This window comes from Bubalus kerabau, chromosome 8 (genome assembly GCF_029407905.1).
Source record: "Bubalus kerabau isolate K-KA32 ecotype Philippines breed swamp buffalo chromosome 8, PCC_UOA_SB_1v2, whole genome shotgun sequence".
Classification (NCBI taxonomy): domain Eukaryota; kingdom Metazoa; phylum Chordata; class Mammalia; order Artiodactyla; family Bovidae; genus Bubalus; species Bubalus kerabau.
This window is the reverse complement of record NC_073631.1, coordinates 12,470,786-12,492,333: the sequence shown is the minus strand read 5'-3', so window position 1 is coordinate 12,492,333 and position 21,548 is coordinate 12,470,786. Positions and strand designations below refer to the sequence as shown.

Genomic DNA, 21,548 nt, shown 5'->3' with positions numbered 1-21,548 from the left:
CAAAGAAAAGTCCAGAACCAGACAGCTTCCCAGGTGAAGTCTACCAAACATATAAAGAAGAGTTAATACCTACCTAGCCTTCTCAAATTATTCGGAAAAACTGAGGAGAAGGTCACACTTCCAAGTCCATTCTAAAGTCCACCACTACACATATCAAAACCAGACAAAGATACTATGAAAAGGAAAATTATTTCAATATCCTTGATAAATATAGAGGTAAAAATCCTAAACAAAATATTAGCAAACCAAATTCAACAATATACAAAAAGGACCATAAATCATGGTCAAGTGGGATTCATTCTGGGGATGGAAAGATGGTTCAATATCTACAAATCAACCAATGGGATGAATCACGTTAACAAAACAAAAAATAAAAGTCACATGATCATCTCAACAGGTACAGACAGACCACCTGACAAAATTCAACTTCCCTTCATGAGAAAAACCCTCAACAAAGTTGGCATGGAGGGAACATATCTCAACATAACAAAGTCCATTTATAACAAACCCACAGCTAATTCATATTAAATGGCAAAAGTAAAAAAACAATCCCAGTGACCACTGCATCAAAAAGAATGAAATACCTAGAAATAAACACACTAAGAAAGAAAAAACCACAGTCTGAAAACTATAAGACACTGATAAACGAAACAGACGATGATACAAATAAATGGAAAGGCATTCATATTCATAGACTGGAAAGATTAACATTGTTTAAAGGTCCATAAACCTAAAGCAATCCTTATCAAAACAACTCTTGACAAATGTCACAAAACTAGAACAAAAAATCCTAAAATTTTCTGGAACAGAATCACAAAAGGCCCCAAATAGTCAAAGTAATCGTGAGAAAAAAGAGCAAACCTGGAGGTATCACACTCCCTTAACTTCAGATTATACTAAATGCTACAGAATGAAAAAAAAAAAAGCTAAGGCTCAGTTCAGCTCAGTCGTGTCTAACTCCTTGTGACCCAATGGACTGCAGCACGCCAGGCCTCCCTGTCCATCACCAACTCACAGAGTTTACTCAAATTCATGTCCATTGAGTCGTTGATGCCATCAAACCATCTCATCCTCTGTTGTCTCCTCCTGCCTTCAATCTTTCCCAGCATCAGGGTCTCCTCAAATGAGTCAGTTCTTTGCATCAGGTGGCCAAAGTATTGGAGTTTCAGCTTCAGCATCAGTCCTTCCAATGAATATTCAGGACTGATTTCCTTTAGGATGGATTGGTTGGAATTCCTTGCAGTCCAAGAGACTCTCGAGAGTCTTCTCCAACACCACAGTTCAAAGGCATCCATTCTTCGGCACTCAGCTTTCTTTATAGTCCAACTCTGACATCCATACATGACTACTGGAAGTCATAGCTTTGACTAGATGGACCTTTGTTGGCAAAGTAATGTCTCTAGTTTTTAATATGCCGTCTAGGTTGGTTATAACTTTCCTTCCAAGGAGTAAGCATCTTTTAATTTCATGGCTGCAGTCACCATCTGCAATGATTTTGGATCCCCCAAATATAAAGTCTGTCATTGTTTCCTCTGTTTCCCCATCTATTTCCCATGAAGTGATGGGAACAGATGCCATGATCTTAGATTTCTGAATATTGAGCTTTAAGCCAACTTTTTCACTCTCCTCTTTCACTTTCATCAAGAGGCTCTTTAGTTCTTCTTCACTTTCTGCCATAAGGGTGGTGTCATCTTCATACCTGGGGTTATTGATACTTCTCCCGGTGATCCTGATTCCAGCTTGTACTTCATCCAGCCCAGTGTTTCTCATGATGTACTCTGAATATAAGTTAAATAAGCAGGGTGACAATATATAGCCTTGATGTACTCCTTTTCCTATTTGGAACCAGTCTGTTGTTGCATGTCCAGTTCTAACTGTTGCTTCCTGACCTGCATACAGGTTTCTCAAGAGGCAGGTCAGGTGGTCTGGTATTCCCATCTCTTTCAGAATTTTCCACAGTTTATTGTGATCCACACAGTCAAAGGCTTTGGCATAGTCAATAAAGCAGAAATAGATGTTTTTCTGGAACTCTCTGGCTTTTTCCATGATCCAGCGGATATTGGCAATTTGGTCTCTGGTTCCTCTGCCTTTTCTAAAACCAGCTTGAACATCTGGAAGTTCACGGTTCACGTACTGCTGAAGCCTGGCTTGGAGAATTTTGAGCATTACTTACTAGCATGTGAGATGAGTGCAATTGTGCGGTAGTTTGAGCATTCTTTGTCATTGCCTTTCTTTGGGATTGGAATGAAAACTGACCTCTTCCAGTCCTGTGGCCACTGCTAAGTTTTCCAAATTTGCTGGCATATTGAGTGCAGCACTTTCACAGCATCATCTTTCAGGATTTGAAATAGCTCAACTGGAATTCCATCACCTCCACTAGCTATGTTCTTAGTGATGCTTAGTAAGCAGCACTTGACTTCACATTCCAGGATGTCTAGCTCTAGGTGAATGATCACACCATTGTGATTACCTGGGTCATGAAGATCTTTTTCGTACAGTTCTTCTGTGTATTCTTGCCACCTCTTCTTAATATTTTCTGCTTCTGTTAGGTCCATGGACTGCCCATCAGAACAAGACCCAGTTTCCCCCTCAGTCAGTCTCTCCCATCAGGAAACTTCCATAAGCCTCTTATCCTTCTCAGAGGGCAGACAGACTAAAAACCACAAAAAACTAACCAGTGTAATCACATTGACCACAGCCTTGTTTAACCATCCATGGGATATTCCAAGCAAGAATACTGGACTGGGTTGCCATTTCCTTCTCCAGGAGATCTTCCCAACCCAGGGATTCAATCCAGGGCTCCTGCACTGTAGGCAGACGCTTTACCGTCTGAGCCACCAGGGAAGTCCAGCATAAAAATCAGACACAGATCAATGGAAAAGAGTAGAGAGCCCAGAGAGAAACTCATGCACTTATTGTTAATTAACTGATGATAAAGAAAGCAAGGCAATGCCAAAGAATGCTCAAACTACCACACAATTGCACTCATCTCACATGCTAGTAAAGTAATTCTCAAAATTCTGCAAGCCAGGCTTCAGCAATACGTGGACCGTGAACTTCCAGATGTTCAAGCTGGTTTTAGAAAAGGCAGAGGAACCAGAGACCAAATTGCCAACATCAGCTGTATCATCAAAAAAGCAAGAGAGTTCCAAAAAAACATATATTTCTGCTTTATTGACTATGCCAAAGCCTTTGACTGTGTGGATCACAATAAACTGTGGAAAATTCTGAAAGAGATGGGAATACCAGACCACCTCTCCTGCCTCTTGAGAAATTTGTATGCAGGTCAGGAAGCAACAGTTAGAACTGGACATGAAACAACAGACTGGTTCCAAATAGGAAAAGGAGTACATCAAGGCTGTATATTGTCACCCTGCTTATTTAACTTCTATGCAGAGTACATCATGAGAAACGCTGGACTGGAAGAAGCACAAGCTGGAATCAAGATTGCCGGGAGAAATATCAGTAACCTCAGATATGCAGATGACACCACCCTTATGGCAGAAAGTGAAAAGGAACTCAAAAGCCTCTTGATGAAGGTGAAAGAGGAGACTGAAAAAGTTGGCTTAAAACTCAACATTCAGAAAACGAAGATCATGGCATCTGTTCCCATCACTTCATGGGAAATAGATGGGGAAACAGTGGAAACAGTGTCAGACTTTCTTTTTTTGGGCTCCAAAATCACTGCAGGTGATTGCAGCCATGAAATTAAAAGACACTTACTCCTTGGAAGAAAAATTATGACCAACCTAGATAGCATATTCAAGAGCAGAGACATTACTTTGCCAACAAAGGTCCGTCTAGTCAAGGCTATGGTTTTTCCAGTGGTCATGTATGGATGTGAGAGTTGGACTGTGAAGAAAGCTGAGCACCGAAGAATTGATGCTTTTGAACTGTGGTGTTGGAGAAGACTCTTGAGAGTCCCTTGGACTGCAAGGAGATCTAACCAGTCCATTCTGAAGGAGATCAGCTCTGGGATTTCTTTGGAAGGAATGATGCTAAAGCTGAAACTGCAGTACTTTGGCCACCTCATGCGAAGAGTTGACTCATTGGAAAAGACTCTGATGCTGGGAGGGGTTGGGGGCAGGAGGAGAAGGGATGACAGAGGATGAGATGGCTGGACTGCATCACTGACTTGATGGACATGAGTCTGAGTGAACTCCAGGAGTTGGTGATGGACAGGTAGGCCTGGCGTGCTATGATTCATGGGGTTGCAAAGAGTCGGATGCGACTGAGCAACTGAACTGAACTGAACTGAAAGAAAGCAAGAATATATAATGGGGAAAAAACAATCTAGTCAAATAAGTAGTGTCAGGAAAACTGGACAGATAAAAGAATGAAATTAGAATATTTTATTGCACCATATACAGGATAACTCAAAATGGATTAAAGGCCTGAAAATATAACCTAGAAGAAAATACACAATGTACTCTGACATAAATCTTAACCATGTTTTTTTGAATCTGTTTTTTCGGGCAAAAGAAACAAAAGAAAAAATAAACAAACGGGACCTAATTAAATGTACAGGCTTTTGCACAGCAAGGGAAACCATCAATAAACCCAAGAGTTCCCACTGAATAAGAGAATATATTTCCAAATGGTATGTGTGATATGAGAGTAATGTCCAAGATATATAAATAGCTAATAAAACGCAATATTGAAAAAACAATTAAAACATGGGCAGAAGACCTGAATAGACATCTTTCAAAGAAGACATACAGATGATCAACAGGCGCATAAAAAGATGCTTAACATGACTAACCATCAGGGAAATGCAAGTCAAAATTACAGTGCGATATCATCTCACACATGTTGGCATGGTTATCATCCAAAAGATAACAAATAATAAATGCTGGTGAGGATGGAAGAAAGGGAAACGTTGGTGGAAATTTAAATTAGTACATCCACTATGGAAAACAGAATGAAGGTTCCTAAAAAGATTAAGTACAGACTACCATATGATCCAACAATTTGAGACTTGGGTATATATCCAAAGAAAATGGAAACATTAATTTAAAAAGATATATGCACTGCAATTTCACAGCAGCATTATTTATAACAGCCAAGATATAGAAGCAACCAAAAGTGTCCATCAACAAATCAATGGATAAAGACAACGTAATAAATATATAATGGAATATTTATATATAAAAAAAGAAATCTTGTCATTTGCAACAATGTGAATAGAATTGGGGGATATTATGCTTAGTGAAGTTAGAGAAAGATAAATACTGTATGTTTTCAATTATATGTGCAATCTAAAAATTAAACAAATGCAGAGGGTGTGGAAAACAGGGAACCTCTTACACTGCTGGTGCGAATGTAAACTGATAGAGCCACTATGGAGAACAGTCTGGAAATTCCTTTAAAAACTAAAAACAGAACTACCATATGACCTGGCAATCCCACATCCGGGTATACAACTGGATAAAATCATTAATTCAGAAAGATGCATGCACACCACTGTTCACTGCAGCACTGCTTACAACAGCTAGGACGTGTGTGGTAGTCTCTCAGTCGTGCCTGACTCTTCGTGACCCCATGGACTATAAACCACCATGGACTATAAACCAGGTTCCTCTGTCTATGGGATTCTCTGGGTAAGAATAATGGAGTGGGTTACCAGTTGCTCCTCCAAGGGATCCTCCCGATCCAGGGATCAAACCAGAGCCTCCCACATTGCAGGGAGATTCTTTACCATCTGAACCACCAAGGAAGCCTAGCTAGGATATGGAAGCAACCTAAACATCCATCAGCAGAGGATGGGTAAAGAAGATGCAATACATACATATAACTAAATATTATTCAGCTGTAAAAAGGAAGGAAATTGTGCCACTTGCAGAGATGTGGATGGACCTAGCCACTCATAGAGAATGAAGTAGAAAGAAAAAAGCAAATGTCATTTAGTATCACTTCTATATGGAAGCTAGAAATTGATACAGATGAACTTAATTATAAAGTAGAACTAGAGACACAGATGTAAACAAACTTATGGATACCAAGGGGGGAAAGAGGGGTAGGATGAATTGGGAGGCTGGGATTGACATATATATACTACTATGTATAAAATAGATAACTAAAGAGAACCAATTGTACAGCTCAGGGAACTCCTGCTCTGTGGTAACCTAAATGGGAAGGGAATTCAAAAAAGAGGGGATATATGTATAGCTGATACATTTTTCTATACAGCAGAAACTACCACAATATTGTAAAGCAACTCAGTTGAGTTCAGTTCAGTTGCCCAGTAGTGTCTGACTCTTTGCGACCCCATGAATCGCAGCATGTCAGGCCTTCCAGTCCATCACCAACTCCCGAAATTCACCCAAACTTATGTCCATCGAGTTGGTGATGTGATCCAGCCATCTCATCCTCTGTCGTCCCCTTCTCCTCCTGCCCCCAATTCCTCCCAGCATCAGGGTCTTTTCCAATGAGTCAACTCTTCGCATGAGGTGGCCAAAGTACTGCAGTTTCAGCTTCAGCATCAGTCCTTCCAATGAACACCCAGGACTGATCTCCTTTAGGATGGACTGGTTGGATCTCCTTGCAGTCCAAGGGACTCTCAAGAGTCTTCTCCAACACCACAGTTCAAAAGCATCAATTCTTCGGTGCTCAGCTTTCTTCACAGTCCAACTCTCACATCCATACATGACTATTGGAAAACCCATAGCCTTGACCACACGGACCTTTGTTGGCAAAGTAATGTCTTTGCCTTTTAATATGCTATCTAGGTTGGTCATAATTTTTCTTCCAAGGAGTAAGTGTCTTTTAATTTCATGGCTGCAATCACCTGCAGTGATTTTGGAGCCCAAAAAAAGAAAGTCTGACACTGTTTCCACTGTTTCCCCATCTATTTCCCATGAAGTGATGGGATCAGATGCCATGATCTTAGTTTTCTGAATGTTGAGCTTTAAGTCAACTTTTTCACTCTCTTCTTCAACTTTCATCAAGAGGCTTTTTAGTTCCTCTTCATTTTCTGCCATAAGGGTGGTGCATTAGGGATGTACAAAATGATAAATATAATCAACACTGCTGGATGTTACAGATGAAAGTTGTTAAGAGAGCAAATTATAAGAGTTCTCATCAAAAGAAAAAAAAAATCCTATTTCTTTAATTCTATGTCTATATGGGATGAAGGATGCTCACTAAACTTGCTGTGATATCCTCACAGCAAGTTTAGTGAGCATCCTTTATCTCATATAGACATACTTTAATGATGTATATAAATTAAATCATTGTGCTATACACTGAAAACTTATCCAGTGTTGTATGTCAAGGAAGGAAGAGAGGGAGAGAAAGAAAGAGAGAAAGAAAAAGAGAGAGAAAAAGAAAGAGAGGGAGGGAGGGTTGGAAGAAGAAAAGGGGTAGATAAACTATGTTCATAGATTGGAAGACTAAACACAGAATTGCAGAAATCCTAGAATATACTCAGCAAACTTGAAAAAAGGGATGGTGAGACAACTTAAATATCTGATTTCAAGATGGTGTCATACTAGCATAGAGGTTTAGCAAATAGATTAATGGAACAGAATAAAGTCCTCAGAAATAGAATCAATAGCATTAGGGTGCCGGGACAATTCAATAGAGGAAAGGTAAGTCCTTTCATCAAATGACACCAATTAATAGATATCCATTTGGGAAAAAAACTGAACCTTCACCCTTATCTCAGATGATGTATTAACAACAGATCCTAGATCTTAGTGTAAAACTTAAACTGACAAATCAGTATACAGAATGAATTAAGAATTTCCATTAAGTGGTATGAACAAAGACCAAAAGGATACAGTGACAGACTACAATATTGTTTCCAATTATTCACTTCTCTTTCTATAGGAGGATTTTACTTCCTTGCCATTTACAGCAGTGTTGGCCATTTGATCTGCTGTGGCCAATGAAATGAGTAGAAATGAGCATGACATTTCTGAACCAAAGCTCTGAGAGTCATCGTGTAATGGCTGCTCTTTTTCTCAATGCCATAAGACCCAGGCAGTAGCTTCTCCTTCAGCCTGGGTCTCAGAAGGAAGACATGAAGCAAATCTGAGCAGATCTGTAGCTGACATGTAACTGAATAAAAAATGTTTGTTGTTATAAACCACTTAAATTCTGCAGTGATTTGTTTTCATAGCATAATTTGGTGCAAGCTAACTATTAGAGGACTGAACCAACAATTCACAGTAAACCCCAAAAATCTATAAACATGGCTAAAACAGAAAAAGTTTATTTTTATCACATAACTATAAATCAGGAAGGAGGTAGCCCAAAGCTCTTATCTAACCTATAAACTACATAATGTCATCAATGTCCTGAGCTCCCCCAATTTTATACTCTGCCATTCTTAGCTTGTAGGTTTCATTCTCAGGGTTGTAAAATGGCTGTAACAGCCCCAGACTGTACCCTTGTTATATCTCATTACGCTGATCTAGATCACATAGCTATCAGTACCTTCATGGAGAACTGGAGAATAGTTTTCACCTTTTATAGTTTCCATAGTTGAACAGGAAGAAAGAAAAGATTTAAAAACAAAGGTTGGGTCAGCACACATAGAGTGTGTGGCACAGATGCCACTTCCACTTACTAGACTAGCAGAAGGGCCTGGAAATGAGCTGAAGTGCTGTATTACTGGTGGGAAGTATAATTTGAAACAATAATTTCATTATTTTAAGTAATTTGTTCATGTTGAAGATGAATATATCATAGGCCTAGAAAACCTACTTTTATATATATATATTCTTATATAAACTTATAATGTATATGTATTCTTATATAATATATATTTACTTTTATATTTAAATGAGGTATAACAAGGCCAATTTATTTCTTTTGATAAACTAAAAATGTGTTAGTTACTACAGTCATGTCCAACTCTTTGAGACCCTATGGATGGTAGTCTGCCAGGCTTCTCTCTCCATGGGATTCTCCATGCCACAATACTGGAGTGGGCTGCCATGCCTTTCTCCAGGGGCTCTTTCCAACCCAGGGACTCTTCCCAACCCAAGGAAAACCCACATCTCCTGCATTATAAGCAGATTCTTTACCCACTGAGCCATCAGGGAAGCCTAGACTAAAAGTGTCAAGAGTACATTTATGTATGAAAGGTAGTTCTGTGGAATTTTTATTTCCATAAATAAGCAAATATATATATACACACACACACACACACAAATAACATGTGTATGTGTGTTTATACCAAGTTAGGATAATGTTACTTCTTACTGTGGGTTATGGTTTTAAAAAATTAACAGATATTGTCTTAGGATAACTCCTGACAGGTACACAAAGAGATCTGTACACTTATGCTTGTTTTGTAATTATTTATAATAGCAAGGCTTGGCAACCAGCAGACTCCACTGTACCATAAAACTGGCTGAGTGGTTTCACTGTGGATCTCGACTGTACAGTGCTTAGGTCTACTCTTTTAGGCTAAACAGAAGGAGGAGGCTGGGGTAGATGTGACCAGTTAGTACGAATACTTCCACCTAACCCCATTTCCAGAATGATCCATCACCCTCAGCTGACTGCCCCTGTGCTTCTAGCACACTTTGTTCAGATAGTATACATCCTGTTAGAGGAGCTAAGATGCAGAGAAGGCACAGGATCTGGACAATTTTACTCCACATAAAATTTTTCAATCTCTGCTATTTCAGTCACATCCATTAATTCTTCATTCATAGCTACCTGTACCCCCAATCCTTATATTTTTTGGGTTTCTTTAGCACTAATCAGCCTTCTTGTTTTCTTTCACAATTGTAGAATTAGGTTTGAACTTTGCTTAATCATTTAGCTTTGCTCAATCAGTTGCCTTTTTTGTCTTTTTTTTTTTGATGTTTTTCATCTGTTGTTTTCTCCTCTTCTGTTCTTTTTTACTTTACCATAAAATTCTGACAGAACATAAAAGTCATGACATGCATTCATGTTGTTGTGTAACCATCACCAATCTCCATCTCCAGACTTTTTCACTTCTCCCAGACTCAGTCTGTCCCCAGCTCACCCTCTCTTCAGCTCCTGGCAACCACCATTCTATTTTCTGTTTCTCTCAAGTTTGTGCTTTTAAAAATTCAATTTTCCAAAATGGAGATCTATCTCCTTCATTCAGTTCTAGGACAAATTCTCTGATCATCTTTGCCTCTTCATTCCTCTGTTCTCCCTTTCCAGAATTCCTGTTATTTGGATAATAGATGTCTTAGCTAGATCTAATTTTTTTAATCTTCCTCTCAACTTCTATCTCTTTACCTTTTTCTTCTACTTTTAGAAAAATTTCCTTAACTTTATCTTCCAACTATTCTACAGTATTTAAATTTTAGCTACAATGTTTTAATTTTCAAGCTCTTTCTTGTCATCTGGTTGTTCCTTTCCCTATAGTATCCTATTTTGGGATCATGGATATAACATCTCATTTCTATGAAGATATTAAAGTCTTTTTTAAAAACTTTTGTAGATTTAACATAGAGATGCCAATTCCCCTGAAATTGATTTATAGAGTTAATATAATCACAATCAAAATCCTAGAAGGAATTTTTATAGATATAGACAAGTTGAATCTAAATTTTATATGGAAAGGTAGAGAAACCAGAGTAATTAAAACCAATTTTTCAAAGAAGAATAAAGTTGGGGAAAATATTAATTGATTTCAAGACTTAAAGCTTCATTGATAAGTGTGCTACTGGCAAAGAAACAAGACATACAGATTCATGGAACAAAAAACAGACTCCAGAAATATATCCGTACAAAAAATTCACTTTTGACAAAGGTGCAAAAGCAATTCAATAGAAAAAAAGAGTTTTGTTTTTAAAAACAAATGGTGTTGGAACAACCAGACATCCATTTGAAAAGAGAAAAAAAAAGAAACAGAACAGAATCATGACCTGAGGTGTAAGGACAACTTACTCTTTTAACTAAAAATGGTTCATGGATCTAAAGGTAAAACTATAAAACTTTAAGAAGAAAACACAGGAGAATTAATACAAAACATTTTTCTATTGGGTTCTACTTCCTTTTTCTAAATGAAAGACCATTTTAAAATTAGGCTTTTCTGAAGATAGCAAAATTCTTCTATTGTTAAGTAACTACAGCCCTCGATCTAAGAAGGACATTTGTTTAGAATATGGGGACATTTTATTATTTTCCTGTTCCTTAAGGCTGTCCCAATGACTGAATCTAATACAGGGTAAGATATGCTATTACAAAAGAGATTTCAAAAGAAAGTGAACCTATCCCATAGGTACTGTACAGTACATAACTGCATTAAAGATGAAAGATACAATTTCTAATGTTCTTTGTGCTTAATGTCAAACATTAAGAAAAGTCTGGCAAACACTGTGTGATCCACAGGCAGGTCTACAAAGGTATCCTCTCATGATGAATAATTTATAGTTTAGAGTACTACTCTCCCCAAACACTCTACTACAAACTGTTCTAATAACAAAGGGTATTTCTCCCTTTAATCCTTTGAACAAAATGTACTAAACAAAAAGGTAAGGAAGAGAGGTAAGCTGAAAGGAAATATCCACAGGGCACTGTAGTGGTGTTGCTATTAAGTCAAATGACACTGATTAACAGTAAACACAAATTCTAAAAGAAGACTGAACAAAGTCTTTACAACATGATTTTTAAACTTGCTGATTTTACAAGATAGTTGTATTTCCTTAAAGATAAAGATTCTACAAATGCTTTCCTCCATTACATTCCAGTTTATTTGTATTATCTGGCAGCTGTTCCACCCTTCTCTGGTAAAAAAAAAAATCCAATTTTTCTGAGGAAAAATTCCACCACAAGCAGGACATGTTCAGATAGGGTCGGCTCTACTCTCAGTTCAGTTCAGTTCAGTCGCTCAGTCGTGTCCGACTCTTTGCGACCCCGTGAACCGCAGCACGCCAGGCCTGCCTGTCCATCACCAAGCCCCGGAGTTTACTCAAACTCATGCCCATTGAGTCAGTGATGCCATCCAACCATCTCATCCTCTGTCATCCCCTTCTCCTCCTGCCTTCAATCTTTCCCAATATCTGGGTCTTTTCAAATCAGTCAGTTCTTTGCATCAAGTGGCCAAAGTACTGGAGTTTCAGCTTCAGCATCAGTCCTTCCAATGAATATTCAGGACTGATCTCCTTTAGGATGGACTGGATGGATCTCCTTGCAGTCCAAGGGACTCTCAAGAGTCTTCTCCAACACCACAGTTGCAAAGCATCAATTCTTCAGCGCTCAGCTTTCTTTATAGTTCAACTCTCACATCATGACTACTGGGAAAACCATAGCTTTGACTAGATGATCCTTTGTTGGCAAAGTAATGTTTCTGCTTTTTAATATGCTGTCTAGGTTGGTCATAACCAACCTAGATAGCTCCTTGCTTCTTCCAAGGAGCAAGAGTCTTTTAATTTCATGGCTGGAGTCACCATCTGCAGGGATTTTGGAGCTCCAAAATATAAAGGCTCGGGGGCATTGCAAGATGGTGGAGGAGTAGGTGGATGTGGAGTCCATCTCTCTCCACGGATACATCAGGAATACACGTTAAGACACAGAAATGCATGCGTAACACCAGCTGAGAGTGGAGAGGAGGACCTGACCAGTAGAAAAGAACATACAGACCCACACAAAACTCAGTAGGACGAAGGAACTAGTGGGGAAGAAATGGAAATGTTTGTTAGTAGGACTGGACCTGCCCTTGGCAGGTGGGGGAACTGAAGCAGGGGTCTGATCCCCCATTGGGCAATTGTCTGAGTTAGAAGAGAAACATTTAAGGCTGAGAGGGAAACAGCTAATCTGTGGCAGCCTAAATGGAATGAGAGTCAGACAGTCCTTGCCACAGCCATACAGGCCCTGGACGGCGCAGTTGCTGGGGGCTGGAGTTTAGGGATTGTGGAGCAATCCCAGGGCGAGGGCTGCTGTTGACTGTGGAGAGAGATCGAGGGGATGTGAGGGAGGAGATTGTGGTGGGAAATGCTCGTGGAGGAAAGCTGGGCAGCCATGGAAGCAAGGCGATACTGCTGAGTCATGCATAGGGGGTGGAAGCATCCCCATGGCCTCTCCCCGCACAAGCCAGCATCGGCAGCTGAACAATAGAGAGGCTGGCCCGTCAAAAATCTGACCCACTGAACTACAGAGTAGGACCCCACCCACGGTGCTCCTTTAAGTGCCTGATGTGCTGATCTACACAGTAGGACCCCAGGCGGGGGGCCCCTCTATGGGCCTGGTGGGCCAAACAACAGAGAAGGACCCCAGGCAAGATGCCCTCTAAGTGCCTGAATGGGCGGAGCTGCAGAGAAAGACTGGCCAAAGAGGCCTTCTGATCGCCAGCTACAAGAGGCTGGAAAAAAGACTGAGAGGGCCATAACTCCGGCGGTGGAGGCAGTCTATGTCTCTGCACACTTGGCGCTGCCAGGGTCCCTGCAAGCCTAGCAGCTGCGCTACCTTCATGCTCAACTCTCACTGGGGCAGAGCTGCCACAGGCAAAAAAAATCTTGCGCCCATGAGCGCAGGGTAGCTTTGGTCCTGTCTGACTTGTTGCGACCCTGTGGACTGTGGCCTGCCAGGCTTCTCTGTCAGGGAGGGGGGTTCTCTAGGCAGGCATACTCAAGTGTATTGGCCAGTACTGGTTTCCATATCCTTCTAGAGCACTATATCTCCTGCTGCCCCAGCCAACTCCCCTGAGTACCTGGTGCCACCAGAACCCCTGCAACCCCAGCAGCTGCACCACCTCCACACCTGGCCCTCTCAGGGGCAGACCCAAGTCTTCCAGGGCAGCCTCAGGAGCAAACCCCAGTGGACATATCCAGAGGTGGGCCAGGGGCAGTGTGACTAAGGAAGAAGGCCCAAAACCCTCCCACCAGCTGGACAAGCTACAGATTAAATTCACACAATCAACTAGGCAGACTCTGTGTCTATGGAATATATAAAAGGTCACTGAGAGCTCCCACAAAAGAAAATGCACTAGTTCTGATAGCTGTGGACACTGGAGGCAAGAACACAGAGGAGTAGGAGCAGATTAGAATCTGAGCTGCCCCCACAGCAGGCAAGAGACCAGCACAGTGCTGGGCATCCTAGGGAGGTGGGGTGGACTGTAACTCCCAGCAAGGCAAAGGACTCTGACAGCAGTGACTCCAGAAAAACACTTATTATGACGATGTTCTGACTTTGCCTGTAGAGTCTTTTAGATCCGCGCCCCTACCCCGTTCTAGTTGACAATTTTATTGGCACTATGAAATCTAACTAAGGTTTTGAGCTTTCATTTTTCTTTTTTTTCCTCAGTCACATTTTTTATTGTTGTTATAAATTTCTGCCTCTACATTGGGCTTTTGCAGTTCTGGGGAGTTGTTTTACTTTTTTTTTCTTTTTTCTTAATTTTAATTTTTTAAGCCTATTGTTATTTTTTCTAAATTTATTCCTTTGTTTGCTTTTCCTACTGTTCTTTTCCTCTTGCAGTTAATCTTTAATATACATAAACCTTCTTTATCTACCTCTATTTCACTTTGCATAGCTATTCTTTCTTTTCTTTCTTACCTTTAGTCTCAACATATTTGTTAGTTTTATTTTCATTGCTTTATACCCCAATTGGCACCTTGCTTTAGTTTTGTTTTCCAGTTTGTGCTTTAGATAGTTTTGTTCTGGTAGATGTAACTTTTGGTTCCTTTTGTTTACCAGGTCAATCTACTGTACTATATTTTTGTTGGACTGTTTTGATTTTGCTTATGGGTGTATATGTATGTGTGTATATTCAGTCACTTTTTATTGTTATTATAAACCTCTGCATTTACATTGGGCTTTTGCAGTTCTGTGGAGTTTTCCTTTTTTTCCCTTTTTTTCTTCCTTCCGTTTTTTTAAATCTTTTCTCTTTTTTTATAATTTTAACTTTTTTAAACCTATTATATTTTTTCTACATTATTCCTTTGTTTGCCTTTCCTACTGTTCTTTTCTCCTTGCTGCTGCTGCTGTTGCTGAGGCTACGTGGCTTCAGTCATATCTGACTCTGTGCGACCCCACAGATGGCAGCCCGCCAGGCTCCTCTGTCCCCGGGATTCTCAGGCAGGAACACTAGAGTGGGTTGCCATTTCTTCCTCCTTTCCCCTTGCAGCTAATCTTTAATATATATAAATCTTCTTCATCTACCTCTATTTAACTTTGCATATCTAGTCTTTCTTTTCTTTCCTTTCTTCTCAACATATTTGTTAGTTTTGCTTTCACTGCTTTATTCCCCACTTGGCACCTTGCTTTAGTTTCATTTTCCGGTTTGTGCCTTAGTTAGTTTTGTTCTTAACTGGTAAATATAATTTTTGATTTCCTTTGTTCGCCAGGTCAATCTATTGTACTTTATTTTTGTTGGACGGTTTTGACTTTGTGTATATGTATTGTGTATATTCCATTATTTTAATTATTATTTGCCTGATTCTGGAACTGCCATTTGTCTGGGGTTCATCTTTGGTTTCTCATTTTTGGATATTTGTTGTAATCTCACTTAATGCCATAACAAATCACTTGTGGAATCTTAATTCCTGACCAGAGATCAAGCCTTGAGCCTTTGGAGTAGGAGCACTGACTCTGAGACCCTAGACTACCAGAGAACTAACTCTAGGGGGTATCAAATAGTGAGAACTCACACAAAGGAAACCACTGTAATACAAGACCCAGCATCACCCAACCACCAGTAGCACCCTGTGCAGGATGCCTCATCTAAACAACAAAACAAAAAAACCACCCAATCATCAGCAGACAGGATTACCACCTCACTCAGCCTTGCCCCTCAGAGGAAAACCAAACAAACAAAGGCTCAGCACAAATCTCACCCTAAAAGAAGCTTACACAAACCACTCGACCAACCTTAGGAAGGCAGAAACCAAAAGGAAGAAAGAATTCAACCTTGAAGCCTGGGACTAGCAGGCCTCAAACACAAAAAGTTAAAAAAAAAAAAAAAAAAAAAAAGGCCGAGAAATACTACACAAATGAAAGAACAAACTAGAAACACAGAAGTTGAAATAAATGAAGAGGAAATAGGCAAACTACCTGAAAAAGAATTCAGAATAATGATAGTAAAGATGATCGAAAACCTTGAAAACAAAACGGAGAAAATGCAAGAATCAATTAACAAAGACCTAGAAGAATTAAAGAATAAACATGCAGAGACTAAACAACACAATTACTGAAATTAAAAATACTCTAGAAGGAATCAATAGCAGAATATCTGAAGCAGAAGAATGAATCACTGAGCTGGAAGATAAAACAGTACAAATAACTTCTGAAGAGCAGAATAAAGTAAAAAGAATGAAAAGAATTGAGGATAGTCTCAGAGACCTCTGGGACAATATCAAGCGCACCAACATTCGAATTATAGGGGTCCCAGGACAAGAAGAGAAAAAGAAAGGGTATGAGAAAATTTTTGAAGAGATTATAGGTGAACATTCCCCCAACATGGAAAAGGAAATAGTCAATCAAGTCCAAGAGGCATAAAGAGTCCCATACAGGATAAACCCAAGGAGAATCACGCCAAGACACATACTAATCAAACTAAAAAAAGACTAAACACAAAGAATATTAAAAGCAGCAAGGGAGAAGCAACATATAACATATAGGGGAAACCCCATATGCTTAACATAAGACAAACACTAACAGACATAAAAGGAGAAAACGACAGCAACACAATAATAGAAGGAGACTTTAACACCCCACTCACACCCATGGACAGATCATCAAAACAGAAAATAAGGAAACACAAGTCTTAAATGATACATTAGATGAGATGGATCTCATTGGTACATTCAGGACATTCTATCCAAATGCAGAAGAATACACCCTCTTCTCAAGTGCACATGGAACATTCTCCAGGATAGACCACATCCTGGGTCACAAATCAAACCTCAGTAAATTTAAGAAAATTGAAATCGTATCAAGCATCTTTTCTGACCACAACGCTTTGAGACTAGATATCAATTACAAGAAAAAAAAAAAACAACTGTAAGAAACACAAACACATGATTAAACAACACGTTTCTAAATAACCAACAGGTTACCAAAGAAATCAAAAGGGAAATTAAAAAATTTCTAGAAAGAAATGACAATGAAAACACAACTCAAAACCTATGGGATGCAGCAAAAGCAGTCCTAAGAGGGAAGTTTATAGCAATACAATCCTACCTCAAGAAACAAGAAAAACACCAAATAGACAACCTAACTTTACAGCTAAAACAACTGGAAAAAGAAGATCGAAAAACTCCCAAAATTAGAAGGAAAGAAATCATAAAGATCCAAGCAGAAATAAATGAAAAAAGAAATGAAAGGAACAATAGTAAAGATTAATAAAACTAAAGCTGGTTCTTTGAGAAGATAAAAAATTGACATACCTTTAACCAGATTCATCAAGAAAAAGAGAGACGAATCAAATCAACAAAATTAGAAACGAAAAAGGAGGGGTTACAACAATGCAGAAATACAAAGGATTATAAGAGACTATTATGAACAACTGTATGGCAATAAAATGGGTAACCTGGAAGAAATGGACAGATTCTTAGAAAAGTTCAATCTTCCATGACTGAACCCGGAAGAAGTAGAAATTATGAACAAACCAATTAAAAGCACTGAAATTGAAGCTGTGATCAAAAATCTCCCAAAAAACAAAAGTCCAGGACCAGATAGCTTCACAGGACAATTCTATCAAACATTTAGAGAAGAGTTAATGCCTATCCTTCTAAAACTCTTTCAAAAAATTGCAGAGGAAGGAACACTTCCAAACTCATTCTATGAGGCCACCATCACCCTGATACCAAAACTAGACAAAGACAGCACACAAAAAAGAAAACTACAGGCCAATATCACTGATGAACATACATGCAAAAATTGTCAACAAAATTTTAGCGAACAGAATTCAGCAACACATCAAAGTGCTAATACACCATGATCAAGCTGGGTTTATTCCAGGAATACAAGGATTCTTCAATATATGCAAATCATCAATGTGATATACCATATGAACAAATTGAAAGATAAAAACAATATGATAATCTCAAGAGATGCAGAAAAAGCCTTTGACAAAATTCAGCACCCATTTATGATTAAAACTCTTCCAAAATGAGCATAGAAGGAACCTACCTCAACACAGTAAAGGCCATATATGATAAGCCTACAGCAAGCATTATTCTCAATGGTAAGAAACTGAAAGTATTCCCCCTAAGATCAGGAACAAGACAAAGGTATCCACTTTTACCACTATTATTCAACATAGTTCTGGAAGTCCTAGCTACAGCTAGGACTGTATCAGAGAAGAAAATAAATAAAAGGAATCTAGATCGGAAAAGGAGAAGTAACGCTCTCACTCTTTGAAGATGACATGATACTGTACATAGAAAACCCTAAAGATAGTATCAGAAAGCTACTAGAACTAATCAGTGAATTTAGCAAAGTTGCAGGATACAAAATCAATACACAGAAATCACTTGCATTTCTATATAGTAACAATGAAAGATCAGAAAGAGAAGTTAAGGAATCAATCCCATTCACCATTGCAACAAAAAGAATTAAATATCTAGGAATAAACTTACCTAAGGAGACAAAAGAACTATACACAGAAAATTATAAGACACTAATGAAAGAGATCAAAAATGACATAAACAGATAGAGAGATATTCCATGTTCCTGGGTAGGAAGAATCAATATTGTGAAAATGACTATACTACCAAACACAATCTACAGATTCAATGTGATCCCTATCAAATTACCAATGGCATTTTTCACAGAACTAGAATAAAAAACTTCACAATTCCTATGGAAACACAAAGACACCAAATAGCCAAAGCAGTCCTGAGAAAGAAGAATGGAGTGGAGGAATCAACCTGCCTGACTTCAGATTATACTACAAAGCTATGGTCATCAAGATAGTATGGTACTGGCACAAAAACAGAAATACAGACCAATGGAACAAGATAGAAAGCCCAGAAATAAACCCATACACCTATGGGTACCTTATTTTTGACAAAGGAGACAAGAATATACAATGTGGCAAAGACAGCCTCTTCAATAAATGGTGCTGGGAAAACTGGACAGCTACATGTAAAAGAATGGAATGAGAACACTTCCTAATACCGTACACAAAGATAAACTCGAAATGGATCAAAGACCTAAATGTAAGACCAGAAACTATGAAACTCTTAGAGGAAAACATAGGCAGAACATTCGATGACATAAATCAAAGCAAGATCCTCTATGACCCAGCTCCTAGAGTAACGGAAATAAAAACAAAAGTAAACAAGTGGGACCTGATTAAACTTAAAAGCTTTTGCACAGCAAAGGAAACTATAAGCAAGGTGAAAAGACAACCCTCGGAATGGGAGAAAATTAGAGAAATGCAAATCATAACCACAATGAGATATCACTTCATATCGGTCAGAATGGCCGTCATCAAGAAGTCTACAAACGGTAAATGCTGGAGAGGCTTTGGAGAAAAAGGAAGGCTTTTGCACTGTTGGTGGGAATGTAAATTGATACAGCTACTATGGAAGACGGTATGGAGATTCCTTAAAAAACTAGGAATAAAACCACCATATGACCCAGCAATCCCACTCTGAGGCAACCAGGGTTGAAAAAGACACATGTATCTCATTGTTCATTGCAACACTACTTACAATAGCTAGAACATGGAAGCAACCTAGATGTCCATCAACAGATAAAGAAGTTATGGTATGTATACACAATGGAATACTACTCAGCCATAAAAAGGAATGCATTTGAGTCTGATGAGGTGGATGAACCTAGAACCTATTACACAGAGTGAAGTGAGTCAGAAAGAGAAAGATAAATATCGTATTCTAACGCACATATACGGAATCTAGAAAAATGGTTCTGAAGAATTTACTTACAGGGCAGCAATGGAGAAACAGACAGAATGAACTTATGGACATGGGGAGAGGGGAGGAGAGGGTGAGATGTATGGAAAGAGCAACATGGAAACTTTCATTACCACATGTAAAATAGATAGCCAACAGGAATATGCTGTATGGCTCAGCAAACTCAAACAGGGGCTCTGTATCATCAGCCTAGAGGGCTGGGATGGGGCGGGAGATGGGAGGGAGGTTCAAAAGAGATGGGATATATGTTGAGGTTTGACAGAAAACAACAAAATTCTGTAAAGCAATTATCCTTCAATAAAAAAAAAATTAAAAAAAATAATAAAGGCTCTACCCTAGTGGTAAGCATAAGGCCCCAATCTGGCTAATCAATGTTTTTTATTCTTCTATCCACAGTGAACAGTTCGTGCAAAGTGGACCACTGACTTAATTCTAGGGCTTCTGTTGGAGGGACCAAGAAAGAAGTGTTTCCTTCTGCATCTGAACAAAGAATGTGTAAGTCATCGTGTTTTCTATCATGTATCTCCCCCACTGGCCCACAGCTATCTGGACTAAGGACGAACATCTGACCCAAAGTGAAACTTCGAGCAAGCCAGCAGCCTATTACAAGGTCTGGTTCAAGAATTCTACTCAAAAGCAGGTGCTATACTCTCTTTTACAGAATTTGAAAGTATTGAGAGAGAGGGAAAACATGAATTAACTGCACTTTCATACTTCATTATTTCTCCTCAACCCTCCACAATTCTTCCCTGCAAAGATCTATCTGCTCAGGACCTACCCTTTTCTCATGAACAAAACAAGCACATGGAAGGAATTCTTTCATCTTCTCATAGTCAAGTTTATAAACCAATTTGCATTCATTTTTTTCTTTTCCTCCTGTTAGAATGAAAGCACATGCATCGCTTACAAAGCAAAAGTAAATGACCTACTTATACTATGAATTCCTTGCTTTTTAAAAACATTTTCTTCTTTTCCAAAAACTATACTCTTTCATTTACCTTATCCCATTCATAGGCCAGCAGTTCCCCAGAATTGAGGGACGATATATGCCCTGATCACCTATCAACATGCAAACATGCTTATTCTTTTCCACTTTAAAAAATCTGCTTCTTAAAGGATGGTCTTCTCAATAATGCTCGGTCAATGACATCTACATGGGGAAAAAAAGAAAAAAAGCAATCTTGAAATCTACCTAAAACCTCACACAAAACTGAAATTCCAAATGAATGGCAAATCAAAATGTGAAAGGCCAAACAATAATTCTTTCAGAAAAAAACTGTGGGGAAACACATTTATAACTAGGAGAAGCAGAGATATTTTAAGCAAGATACTGTTAACAGTAGTTTATTTCATGTACATGTCACTGTCTTTTCCCCCATAATTGTTTCAAATCTCTGCATTTATAAGGATGTAATGCATAATCAGGTTTTTTCCCCTGCCACAATCATTTCCCTCCCACTCTCTTGCAGAAAAACCACTACCTTGAAGTTGGTTTTTCTAAATATATGGAATAACCTAGCTATTCATCAGTAGAACAGATAAACGGTGGTTAGTCATACAATGGAATACTGTGTAGTAGCTAAAACATACCAAAAAATCTGCACGATCATTATCTAAAGAAGTGGGTTTTTTAATCCAATCAAAATAAACTTGTGGCTAAGTATAGTTTTATACTTCCTTATATTTCCCACAGATACGAGTGTCTGTATTTTCCAAATCCAAACTCAAGAGAGT

General features: G+C 38.8%; 1 protein-coding gene across 5 annotated transcripts in view; it reads right to left on the bottom strand.

The window, feature by feature from the left end:
• The window catches only part of ANKIB1 (ankyrin repeat and IBR domain containing 1), a 155,007-nt gene that overhangs the window by 110,255 nt on the left and 23,204 nt on the right, over window positions 1-21,548 (bottom strand). Inside the window, exon 2 of one of the 5 annotated variants that reach the window (XM_055589695.1) lies at window positions 20,813-20,964. The exons of the other annotated variants lie outside the window; for them this stretch is intronic. The gene's annotated coding sequence lies outside the window, so the exon portion shown is untranslated. The remainder of the gene's footprint in view (window positions 1-20,812; window positions 20,965-21,548) is intronic. 5 annotated transcript variants of the gene reach the window in all.